This window comes from Muscardinus avellanarius, assembly GCF_963383645.1.
Source record: "Muscardinus avellanarius genome assembly, chromosome: 1".
NCBI classification, from domain to species: domain Eukaryota; kingdom Metazoa; phylum Chordata; class Mammalia; order Rodentia; family Gliridae; genus Muscardinus; species Muscardinus avellanarius.
Genome location: NC_137786.1, coordinates 178,632,924 through 178,645,282, shown reverse-complemented (window position 1 = coordinate 178,645,282; position 12,359 = coordinate 178,632,924).

The following is a 12,359-nucleotide window of genomic DNA, read 5'->3' as shown; positions in this document are numbered from 1 at the left end:
GAGATAGAGTCTTGGCAAGTTGTTGAGGCTGACCTGGAACGTTCAATCCTCCTGCCTCAGCCTCCCAATTATAGGAGTTACAGGCATGCACCATGGTGCCCGGCTCTGTTGACTTTTTATAAGTTGAAAACTGGTCCATCAGCAGATGAATGGATTACAAAATTATGAGATATATACACAATGGAATTCTACTCAGCAATCAAGAACAACAAAATAATGTCACTTGCAGGAAAATGGATGGACCTGGAGATCCTTACGCTAAGTGAGATTAGCAGTCACAGAAAGTGAAGGGTCACAGGTTTTCTCTTGTATGTGGCTGCTAGGGAGTAACTGGGATGCCAGAGGGACTCCGGATACTGAGGGGACACTCCAGGGGAGCCGGGGTGGCCTAGGGGAGGGGGAGGGGAGCATCTGTGAAGGAAACACTTCCGTCAACATGTATCTGTGTGAGAATACCAGTGTCAATCTCGATATCCTGCAGTGGAGAGCTAGGAGTGGGGTGGGAGCCGGGGAAAGACCACCAAGTGCCGTGTGCATTACAAACTACATTTTGATGTAAGATTATAAATATGCCAATAAAAGTATGAAAAATAAATTGAAACTGGACACTTAAATCTAATAATGTGGTAGTTCTAGAAATCAGATTTTCCCTTTCATAGAGCTGGCTGTTCATCATCATCATCATCATTATTATTATTAATTATCATTAATTTTGTGTGTGGTACTGGGGATTGAACCCAGGGGTGTTCTACCTTTGAGCTACTCCCTCGGCCCTATTTTATTTTTTTTATTTGAAAACAGGGTCTCACTAAGTTGCTGAGGGCCTCACGAAGTAGCTGAGTCTGGCCGTGAACCTGTGCTCCTCCTGTCTCAGCCTCCCAAGCGCTGGGATTACAAGCGTGCGCCACCACGTCCGGCTTTTGTTTTTGTTTTGATGTAATTGCGTCTGTGCCAAGGGTCAGCCTGAGGTGTGAATTTAAGCTTTTTTCAGGTCCTTTTGAACTTGGGCTCGCATGGTCACTTTCTAATTTACCCTGTGTGGTTGGTTTCCTGCATCCATGGGTTCTACTACATCGGTGAGATCGACCAACTGGATAACAAATAATATTAATACAAGAGCTGCGGCGGCCCACTCCTATAGTCCCAGTACTTGTGAGGCTGAGGCAGGAGAATCACAGGTTATTTTCTTCTTCTTTTTTTCTGCCATACCAGGGATGGAACCTAGGGACATTTTACCTCTGAGCTACACCCCCAGCTCTAAAATTTTTTATATTTCTTTGTGCGTGTGTGTGTGTGTGTGGTACTGGGATTCCTGGAAAGCTTTCTACCTCCGGGCTACACTCCCAGACCTATTTTTTTAATTTTTATTTGAAAACAGGGTCTCTTACGCCAGCACGGCTGGCTTCGAACCTGCACAATCCTCCTGTCTCCGCCTCCCAAGCACGGGGATTATAAGCGTGCGCCACCACGCCCGGCTTATATTTCTTGTTTTTGAAACAGGATCTTACCAAGTTGTGGAGGGCCTCACTAAGTAGCTGGGGGGAGTAAGTACTCACCAAATAGGCTGGCCAAGAACCTGCGATCCTCCTGTTTCAGCCTCCCAAGTACTGGGATTACAAGCGTGCACCACCACACCTAGTTTAGGATCACAGGTTTGAGGCCAACCTTAGCAATTTAGCAAAACCCTGTTTCAAAAAAAAAAAAAAAAAAAGAGGGCTGAGGGTGTAGTTCAGAGGTATAACACCCCTGGTTTAATACCCAGAATCAAAACAAAAAAACTGCATCAGGAATAAACACGTACAGACTTTTTCTCATCCTAATTCTCTAAATAATATACAATAACAAGTATTTACATAGAATTGACATTGGATTAGGCTTTACAAATAAGCTAGATATAACAAAGTATATGGGAGGAGGTGTATAGACTATATGCAAATACTATACCATTTTATTTTATTTTTTTGATACTGGGGATTGAACCTAGGGGAACTATACTTATGACTACACCCCAGCTTTATTTAATTTTTATTTTCAAAACAGGATCTCACTAAGTTGTTGGGAGTCTTGCTAAATTGCTAAGGCTGGTCTTGAATATTTGATCCTCCAATCTCAGCCTCCCAAGGGGGATTACAGGTGTGTACCACTATATTCAGCGTTTTTATTTACATTTGAAATAGGATTTTGCTAAATTGTTCTAAGTTGCTAGGCTGTCCTTGAACTTATGATCCTCCTGTCTCAGCCTGGGATTACAAGTATGCTCCACAATGCCTGGCCTTATATCATTTTATATAAGGGACTTGAACATTCGTAGATTTTAATTTTTTTCTTTTTTTTTTTTGCGGGTCTGGGGATGGAACCCAGGGGTATTATACCTCCAAGCTATACCCCCTCCCCTATTCTTTAATCTTTATTTTGAAACAGGGTCTCACTAAGTTATGGAGGGCCCAAGTAGCCCAGACTGTTCATGAACTGTGATCCTCCAGTCTCAGCCTCCCGAATGCTGGGATTATAAGTGTGCGCCACCACTCCCAGCCTAGATTTTGGTTTCTGAATGTGTGGGGATCCTGAAAACATCTTCTATGGAGACAGAGGGACAACTGCATATCCAGGGGCTTTTGGATAGCCTAGTTTTGAATGTCAGGTTCCCAACAAAGGGGAAAAAGAAAATTTATATATCCCTTCCTATCCCTAGAAGTCACTTCAGCCAGAGGGCGCGGGCTTATGATGGGAAGAGGTGTGGCAGCGGCCTCCTTTGGCCTCCGCCTCTGTAGTCACGAGCCTCAGTCAGAGCACAGATCCCAGAGAGCGGGTTTGACCACCCTGGCTCCAGCAAGCGCCATCACGCTGTTCAGGAATATGTGCAAAGCTGCCTGCCATGGACCTAGGGGGCGGGCATGCACAGCTACTAGTGTGCCAAGAGCTGAAAGTGACCAAAATTAACCACAGCTTACCATCCAAGCATTCCCCGAGAAACTACAAGCTTTCAATAGACTCCAGAATTCCAAAATAGTTACATCAGACAGATTCTGTGAGGGTATTTGTTGCCTGTGTGGGAGACAGATTCTTGATAGTGCTTAATCTTCGGTCTTCACAGACTCCTCTGTGTTTATTTATTTTTGCTGTACTGGGGATGGAACCCAGGGGCATTCGACCTCCGAGCTACACCCCCTGCCCTATTTTTTATTCTTTATTTTGAAACCAGGTCTCACTGAGTTGCAGAGGGCCTCACTAAGTAGCTGAGGCTGTCCGCGAACCACGATCCTCCGGTCTCAGCCTCCCGAATGCTGGGATTACAAGTGTGAGCCACCATGCCCAGCCTTTTGTCTTTATTTTGAAATAAAATCTCACTAGGTTGATAGTCTTACTACTTGCTGAGGATGTCATAGAACCTGTCCTTGAACCTCCAGGCTCAGCATCCCAAGTAGTATTAGAGGTTTATGCCACTACAGCTGCCTTATATTTACTTTTTTTGTGTGTGGTACTGGGGATTGAACCCAGGGGTATTCTACCTCTAAACTACATCCCAGCTCTATTCTTTAAATTATTTTTAAATTTTTCTTTATTCTTTTTCTATTTTTTGTTCTTTATTTTGAAACAATTTCTCACTAAGTTGCAAAGGGCCTCATTAAGTAGCTGAGGCTGGCAGCGAACCTTCGAACCTCCTGTCTCAGCCTCCCAAGTACTGGGATTAAAAGTGTGCACCACCACACCTGGCTATATTTACCTTTTCTTTTCTTTCAGTACTGGGGATGGAACTCAAGGGCATTCTACCTCTGAGCTACACTCCCAGTACTATTCTTTATTATTTTTTTAATTTTTAATTTAATTTTATTTCTTTTTTGGTGGTACTGGAGATGGAACCCAGAGGCCTTCTGGCTACACTCCTAGACCTATTTTTTTAAAATATTTTTTATTTGGAAACAGGGTCTCGCTAAGTCGCTGAGAGCCTTACTACGTAGCTGAGGCTGGCTTTGAACCTGCACAATCCTCCTGTCTCAGCCTCCCAAGTGTGGGGATTACAAGCGTGCATCACCACGCCCGGCTTTTATTCTTTATTTTGAAACAGGGTCTCACTGAGTTGGAAAGGGCCTAAGTAGCTGAGGCTGTACTTGAACTGAGATCCTCCTGTCTCAGCCTCTCAAATGCTGGGATTTACAAGCGTGAGCCACCATACCTGGCTTATATTTAACTTAAAATATATTTTACTCTTTTTGTGTGTGGTGTTTAAGGCGAGAAACATACAGGCTGTACTTAATCAGCCATACTTTTTCCTTCCTCTTCTCTTTGTCCCATTATTTTATGTAGGTTGTGTGGGTTAATTTTGCTACAGGTTAAATAGCTAAAGGGAGTTACCATAGAACTAGAAGGGGAATGTTCATCACACATAGACCCTAAGTAGAAAGCAAATAATAGCAACAGGAGCTGTCATGTCCACCTTTGTGAGAGCATGTTGTTCTGAGCATGGGGGCGGGCGAGGGCATCGTGTAGTGTGATTCTATCTCACCGAGCATCACTCCAGCCTTTTTAAATTTGAGACAGCTGGGTGTGGTGGCGCACTCTTGTAATCCCAGTATTTGGGAGGCTGAAGCAGGAGGATCATGCAGGTTCAAAGCCAGTCTCAGCTACTTAGTGAGGCCCTGTTTCAAAAAAAAAAAAAAAAAAAAAGAAGGTCTGGGAGTATAGCCCAGAGGTAGAAAGCCCCTGGGTTCCATTTCCAGTAATACGCGCGCACACACACGGGAGACTAAATTTAAATTTGAAACAGGTTCTTGATGAACTGACAAGGCTGACCCCCAACTTGTGATCCTCATACTTCACCCTCCCTGGGATTACAGAAATGTGCCACTGTGCCCGGCTAGATATATTTAAAATTCAGACTGCTCGGAGCCGGGCATTGTGGCACACACTTGTAATCCCAGTACTGGGGAGACTGAGACAGGAGGATCGCAGGTTTGTGGCCAGCCTCAGCAGCTTAGTGAAGTCCTCAGCAACTTTTTTCAGACCGTTTCAAAATAAGAAGTAAAACAGGGCTGGAGGTGCAGCTGCGGTAGTGTGCCTGGGTTCGCTTCCTAGCACGCACGCCCCCCCCCCCCCCGCCCCGCCATTCAGATACTCAGATGACTCTATTCCTACGCTGCCTACAATTCTTGGCGGGGATATTTCCCCATTTGCTGTCTCTGCTGCCTTGTCTTCATGCCCGCCCTTTTTCTGTAAACTATTTCTGGTACCTAGGAATTTCTTAAAGTCTACTTGTGTTAAACTTTGTTACATATTATTCAGTATGTCTGGGACGGGAAGGGAATTTTCCTGGAAGCTTTCCTCCTGTCTACTGGTCAGAAGTCATCCCAAACCACACGATGCCATCAGGGGGTGTTCTGAGAAAGCAAACCTGGACACGTCACTCCCTCAGCAGGGCATTCAAAGCTCTTTGAAATCACCACTTCTTTCTCATCCCCACACCCCAGCCACAGGCAGTAACTCCTTTTCCCTTTCTCTCATAATTATACTGAAGGGTGTGAGTTGATGGTATCTAAATTTCCTTATTCTGTAGTTTGCACACTATCAAGATGGGGCTGTGAATGTAGTAACATGTATTTCCCAAGAGCCTAGACCTAGAAAATGATAGCTTCACATGGCACCTTCTCTGGATGTAGTATGGCAATGACTATGTTATTCATTAAAAACACTGCTGTATCTATAATTAGGTTTGCAAAAAATTACATATTAAGAATTGACATATTGCCGTGCATGGTGGTGCACGTTTGTAATCTCAGTCTTGGGAAGCTGAGACAGGAGGATCGCACAGGTTCAAAGCCAGCCTCAGCTACTTAGTGAGGCTCTCAGCAATTTAGTGAGACCCTGTTTCCAAATAAAGTATAAAACAGGTCTGGGAGTGTAGCTCGGAGGTAGAAAGCTCCTGGGTTCCACCCCAAGTACCACCAAAAAAAAAAAAAAAAAAAAAGACATTTTTCCAGGTGTGGTGGCACACACTTATAATCCCAGTACTTGGGAGGCTGAGACAGAGGATCACAGGTTCACATCCAGTCTCAGTTACTTAGTGAGGCCCTCCACATCTTAGACTGTTTCAAAATAAATAATAAAAAATAGGACTGGGGTATAGGTTGGAGGTAGAACGTCTCTGGGTTCAATCCCCAGTACAACAACAACAACAACAACAACAACAACAACAATAAAGCTGGGCGTGGTGGCACATGCTTGTAATCCCAGCATTTGGGAGGCTGAGACAGGAGGATCCCATTTGCAGACAGCCTCTGCTACTTAGTGAGGACTTTGCAACTCAGTGGGCCCGTTTCAAAAAAGGGCTGGGGGTGTGGCTCAGAGGTAGAATGCCCCTGGGTTCCATTCCCAGTGCCATATACACACACACAAGAAAAAAAAAATTTTTTTTTGACTTTTTTTTTTTTAATAGTACTGGGGGTGTGGAACCCAGAGGCTTTCTACCTCTGGGCTACACTCCCAGACCTATTTTATATTTTATTTGGAAACAGGGTCTAAGTTGCTGAGAGCCTCACTAAGTAGCTGAGGCTGGCTTTGAACCTGTGTGATCCTCCTGTCTCAGCCTCCCAAGTGTAGGGATTATAAGCATGCGCCAAGAATTGACTCTTTAATGATACTATTAGATAATCTTTCCAAGAATCTGGTATGTTTTTACATTTGTCACATCTTTTTTCTTCTTTTTTTGTGGTATCAGGGATTGAACCCAGGGGCATTCTACCTATGAGCTACATCCCCAGCCTTAGTTTTTTTTTTTTTTTTTTTGTTGGTACTAGGGGTGGAACCCAGAGGCTTTCTACCTCCAGGCTATACTCCCAGACCTATTTTGTACTTTATTTGGAAACAGGGTCTCATTAAGGTGCTGAGAGCCTCACTAAGTAGCTGAGGCTGGCTTCGAACCCGTGTGATCCTCCTGTCTCAGCCTCCCAAGCGTGGGGATTACAAGCGTGCGCCACCACGCCTGGCTCCCAGCCCTAGTTTTTAATTCTTTATTTGGAAACATGGTCTCACTAAGTATCTGAGGCTGGCCGTGAACCAGCGATCGCCGTCTCAGCCTCCCAAGTACTGAGATTACAAGTGTGCACCATCACTTTTGGCCATTTGTCACATCTTGTTTTATGCTTTTCAGTGTTTTTCTCTTGTTACATTTATTCAACACTTTATAATTCTCAATAGATGACACATTAACATGGTTCAAAACCCATATACGCACATCCATAAAAATGACTATCGTGAAGTCTACCGTCCATCGCTGTTCAATAACGTAACTCCTCTCCCTTCCGAGGAGTTTATAAATATATGAACAAATATATACACACCAATTTCTTGCAATTGTGAATGAAATACTTTTCTTTTGTTAGTTTCTTTTTATTAATAGAGAAATCAGATTTTTGTACATTTATCTTTCATTTACTTTCCAAATGTCCTTATTAATGCTAATAGGTTTTTATTACCGTGTTTGGATTTTCTAAATACGCAACCACAGATCAGCAAAATACAATAATTTATTTTCCAATGTTCATACTATTCTTTCCTAACTGCCTTCACTGGAGCCTTCAAGGCGTTGCTGGACTCTTATTTCAGACTTTAGCGATGGCAAAATTTTATCAAATGCTTTTCAGCATCTATACCGATGACAGCTTATCTCCTTTCATTAACAAAGCTTTATTTAGAAGTAATTTTAGACTTATAGAAAGTTGCAAAAGTAATACAATTTCTGTATAGCCTTCTTTTGGATTTTCCAAGTGTTTGGCTTGGCTGTATTATTCTTTGTGTGTATATATGTGTGTGTGTGCATACAAACACAGCTTCCTGAAATATTTGCAAATTGTCTTTATCTTTAAACTCTATATATTTACATTTTCTAAAAATAAATATATCTCAATAATCAGTTTTATAACTAAAATAAAAATAATATTAACATGATTATGCTACAGACATTTGTTCTTGATATAGATTATTTTAATGAATTTCCTGACAGTGAGTCTTTTACTGCTGAAATAAGCCTTATGTGATCACAATGTATATTTCAACTTGATTTAATTTGCAATTTTTGCATCGGTAGTCACTGGCATACATATATACATAGTCTCTTGGTACTTGTAACAAGTTTGAGTTATATGTAAGCCTTTAAAAATCAACTGAAAGCTAGGTGTGGTGGCACATGCTTGTATTTGGCACATTCCAGTATATTGGCACATTCCAGTATTTGGGAGGCTGAGATGGGAGGATCTCAGGTTTGAGACCAGCCTCAGCAACTTAGCAAGACCTTGTTTCAAAATTAAAAAAAACAAAAAAATTGAGCTTGGGTTGTAGCTTGAAGGTAGACTGCTCCCTGGGTTCAGTCTCCAGTACCAAAAAAAAAAAAAGAAAAAAAAAGAAAAAAGAAAAAATTCAACTGAGTAACGTTTCCATGGTCTGGAGCAGTTTATATTTAGTTAAAAGTCAGTACTCATCTGTATTTGGGGCAGGGTGGTGGCTGCAGTAGAGGTCTGTTCACTTTGTCCTGGTCCATTAAACTGTATTCTTCCAATTTGTGTGCTTTCCTGTATGTGTATTTCAGTTTAAAATAACAGGTTTATGCTGGGCATGGTGGCGCATGCTTGTAACCCCCGTGCTTCGGAGGCTGAGACAGGAGGATCGCACGGGTTCGAAGCCAGCCTCAGCTACTTAGTGAGACCCTGTTTCCAAATAAAATATAAAAAAGTCTGGGCGTATAGCCCAGAGGTAGAAAGTCTCTGGGTTCCACCCCCAGTACCACCAAAAAAAAAAAAAAAAAAAAAAAAGAACAGGTTTAGCCAGGCATGCTGGTGCACACTTGTAATCCCAGCATTCGGGAGGCTGAGACCGGAGGATCGCGGTTCGTGGACAGCCTCAGCTACTTAGTGAGGCCCTCAGCAACCTAGTGAGACCCTGTTTCAAAATAACGAATAAAATATAGGGCAGGGGGTGTAGCTTGGAGGTCGAATGCCCCTGGGTTTCATTCCCAGACCCACAAAAATAAAATAACAGGTGTGTGTGTGTGTGTGTGTGTGTGTGTGTGTGTGTGTGTGTATTTGGGGGGAGGGGGTACAGGAGATCAAATTCAGGGTATCCATTACATTCCAGGAAAGTACTCTACAACTGAGCTAGCTATACTAACCCAGAATATAACCTTTACAAATGGTAACATTCGGTCACCTTCCCAATTTCCTCTTTGGTGATCAACTGGTCTAGTCACACTATACACCGGGTCAGTGTTTGCTAGATTTTCCACTTACTGTTTTTATATTTGTTGCTATAAAGTCCTTTTTAAAAATATTTCACTTTATAGTTGTAATTTCATTCCTAATCTTTTAATTTTGGGGGAAAGGGGTACTGAAGATTGAACCCAGGAGCATTCTACCTGAGCTCCACCCCTAGCTCTGTTATTTTTTACTTTGAAACACGGTCTAAGTTGCTGAAGGTCTCACTAAATTGGTGAGATTGGTATTGAACCTGTGGTTTTCCTCTTTCAGCCTCCCAAGTAGTGGTATTATAGGCATGTGCCACCACACCCAGCTTATTTATTTTGGTGGTACTGGAGGTGGAACCCAGGGGCTTTCTACGTCCGGGCTATACTCCCAGATCTATTTTATACTTTATTTGGAAGCAGGGTCTCATTAAATTGCTGAGAGCCTCACTAAGTAGCTGAGGCTGGTTTTGAACCTGTGCGATCCTCCTGTCTCAGCCTCCCAGGCGAGGGGATTACAAGCGTGCGCTACCATGCCCGGCTTGGTTTCTTCTCTTTTAATTGTGCTTTCAAACACTTTAAAATTTATCCTTTTTCTTTTTTCCCTACTTTAATTTCAGCTTTTATTTTTATTTTACTTTTTTTGGTGGTACTGGGGTTCCTGGAAACACTTCTACCTCCGGGGTACACTCCCAGACCTATTTTTATATTTTTATTTGGAAACAGGGTCTCTTAAACCAGCGAGGCTGGCTTTGAACCTGCGCGATCCTCCTGTCTCCTCCTCCCAAGCGCGGGGATTACAAGGATTACAAGCGTGCGCCACTATGCCCGGCTTCAGCTTTTATTTTTATAGTTTTATTTTCTAATATTTTATGGTTTAAGCGTGTTTTTCCCCCTAAATTTCTAAAACAATCACTACATGATTTTGAGTTTCTCTCTTTGGATGACATCACTTTCAAGTCCAGCCTCACGTTCGAGGCTCCTCAGTAAGGTGTCTGGTCTTACCTGCTTCCATTTGCTCAGAGTTCCAATCCTGGCCAGAAGCACATGACAAACAAAAGTATACCAAGCAAACAAACACTGTCCCGTCCTAGGGCTGCTGTGCAGATGTGTGCCTGCGGCAGGCTCTGTTGGCTATTCAGCTATCCTGGAGAGCCGGCCACATCCTAGCACCATGCCAGGTTCTGTGGCTAATGAGCTGAACCGCTCAGCATTTGCCCTCTGGAGCTTATATTCTAGTGACGTAGAAAGACACAGAGAAAGTGAGTTAGGTGAGCTGAGCCCTGCCCTGCACGTTCTGGAAGTATAAGATATGGGCCGGCATGACAGGGCCGGCCTGGCAGAGAACCTCTGGAAGAAATGGTATTCAAGAAGAGGATCCGCCCTGCTCCCCACCTACTCCTGGAACAAGGCTGTCGGGTCTTCTGGCATAAGAGTTATCTACTTTTGAGTTATATGCTCGCTGTTCCTGGCCACAGTCGATTATAAATTCCTGGAGGACAGTCACTGATTTAGATCCTTGATGGAAGCCTGACCACCAAGAAGATAAGGAAGAAGTAGAAAAAAGAACAATAACCACAGGTTATCAATATGAACTCAAGGTTGTTTTTTTTTTGGTACTGAGGATGGAACCCTTCTTCCTCCAGGCTACATTCCCAGACCTATTTTATATTTTTTTTATTTGGAAACAGGGTCTCTTTAAGCCAGCACGGCTGGCTTCGAACCTGTGCCATCCTCCTGTCTCTGCCTCCCAAGCACGGGGATTACAAGCGTGCGCCACCACGCCCGGCTGAACTCAAGGTTTTTAATAATATACAGTGGACAGATGAGCAATGGCACTCGGGAGCATGTGTGTACTTAATGTCCCGAAGTACCTAATGTTTCTAAGTACCAAGAAACCACCTGGTTTATTCAAGAGGAATAAAAGGAACGGAGAGCTTCTGGGAAAATGGCACAGAGAAAATGTGAGAGCCGGGCATGGTGGCAGACGCTCGTAATCCTAGCACTTGGGAGGCTGAGACAGGAGGATCACAGATTCACAGCTCACTTAGTGAGGCCCTCTGCAACTTAGTGAGACCCTGTTTCAAAATAATGAGGCTGGGCGTGGTGGCACATGCTTGTAATCCCAGTGCTTAGGAGGCTGAGACAGGAGGATCGCACGGGTTAGAAGCCTGCCTCAGCTACTTAGTGAGGCTCTCAGCAACTTAGTGAGACCGTGTTTCCAAATAAAGTATAAAATAGGGCTGGGAGTGTAGCCCGGAGGTAGAAAAGTCCCTGGATTCCACCCCGAGCACCCCCCTCCCCCTACAAAAGGAATGAAAAAGAGGGCTGGGAGATAAAAAAGATGGGAACAATGTTGAAGCACCTTGAAAGAATTCTAAAAGCTAGATATGGGTCAATGTGAACAACAAAGTATATTCTGTAGCCAGGTGTGGTGGCTCATGTTTGTAATCCCAGTACTCCGGAGGCTGAGACAAGAGGATCACAGGTTTGAAGCCAGCTTCAGCAACTTAGGGAGATCTCAGCAACCTAGTTGAGACCGTTTCCAAATAAGAAAAGTGGGCTGGGAGATCAACTTGGAAGAAGAATGCCCCTGGGTTCAATCCCCAGTACAAAAAAAAAAAAAAAAGTACACTATGTTAATGTTATAACCCCACAGAATAAGCCCATGTCTATTAGTTTATAGTGATATACATTATTGGATAAATGAGGAAGTGTACTTCCTTATAAAAGAAAAATTAATAGTTGAGCAAAGAAACAGAAAATCTTAAGGCAAACACATTAATACTTGTTATATGTAGGACCATTAAGATGAATGCTATAATGTATAGGCAAATTCTAAGAATGACAGTTAAAGAGCTTCAAATGAGCTCCCTAATTTTTTTTCTATTTTGAATGGAATGTATATGTATATTCACTTATATAATGATATTTTGGGGTGCTGGGGATTGAATTCAGGGCTTTGTACATATCATATAGACATTCTACCACTAAGTTACAACCTTAGATGAAAAATTCAGTTTTCTAGTAGAGAAACCTAGCACAAACCACCTTAGCTTTATGATCAAAGTTAGCACTATCTGCTGCTAGGAGGCACTAAAGGCATGACATGGCTTCTGTGGGCATCTTGCCA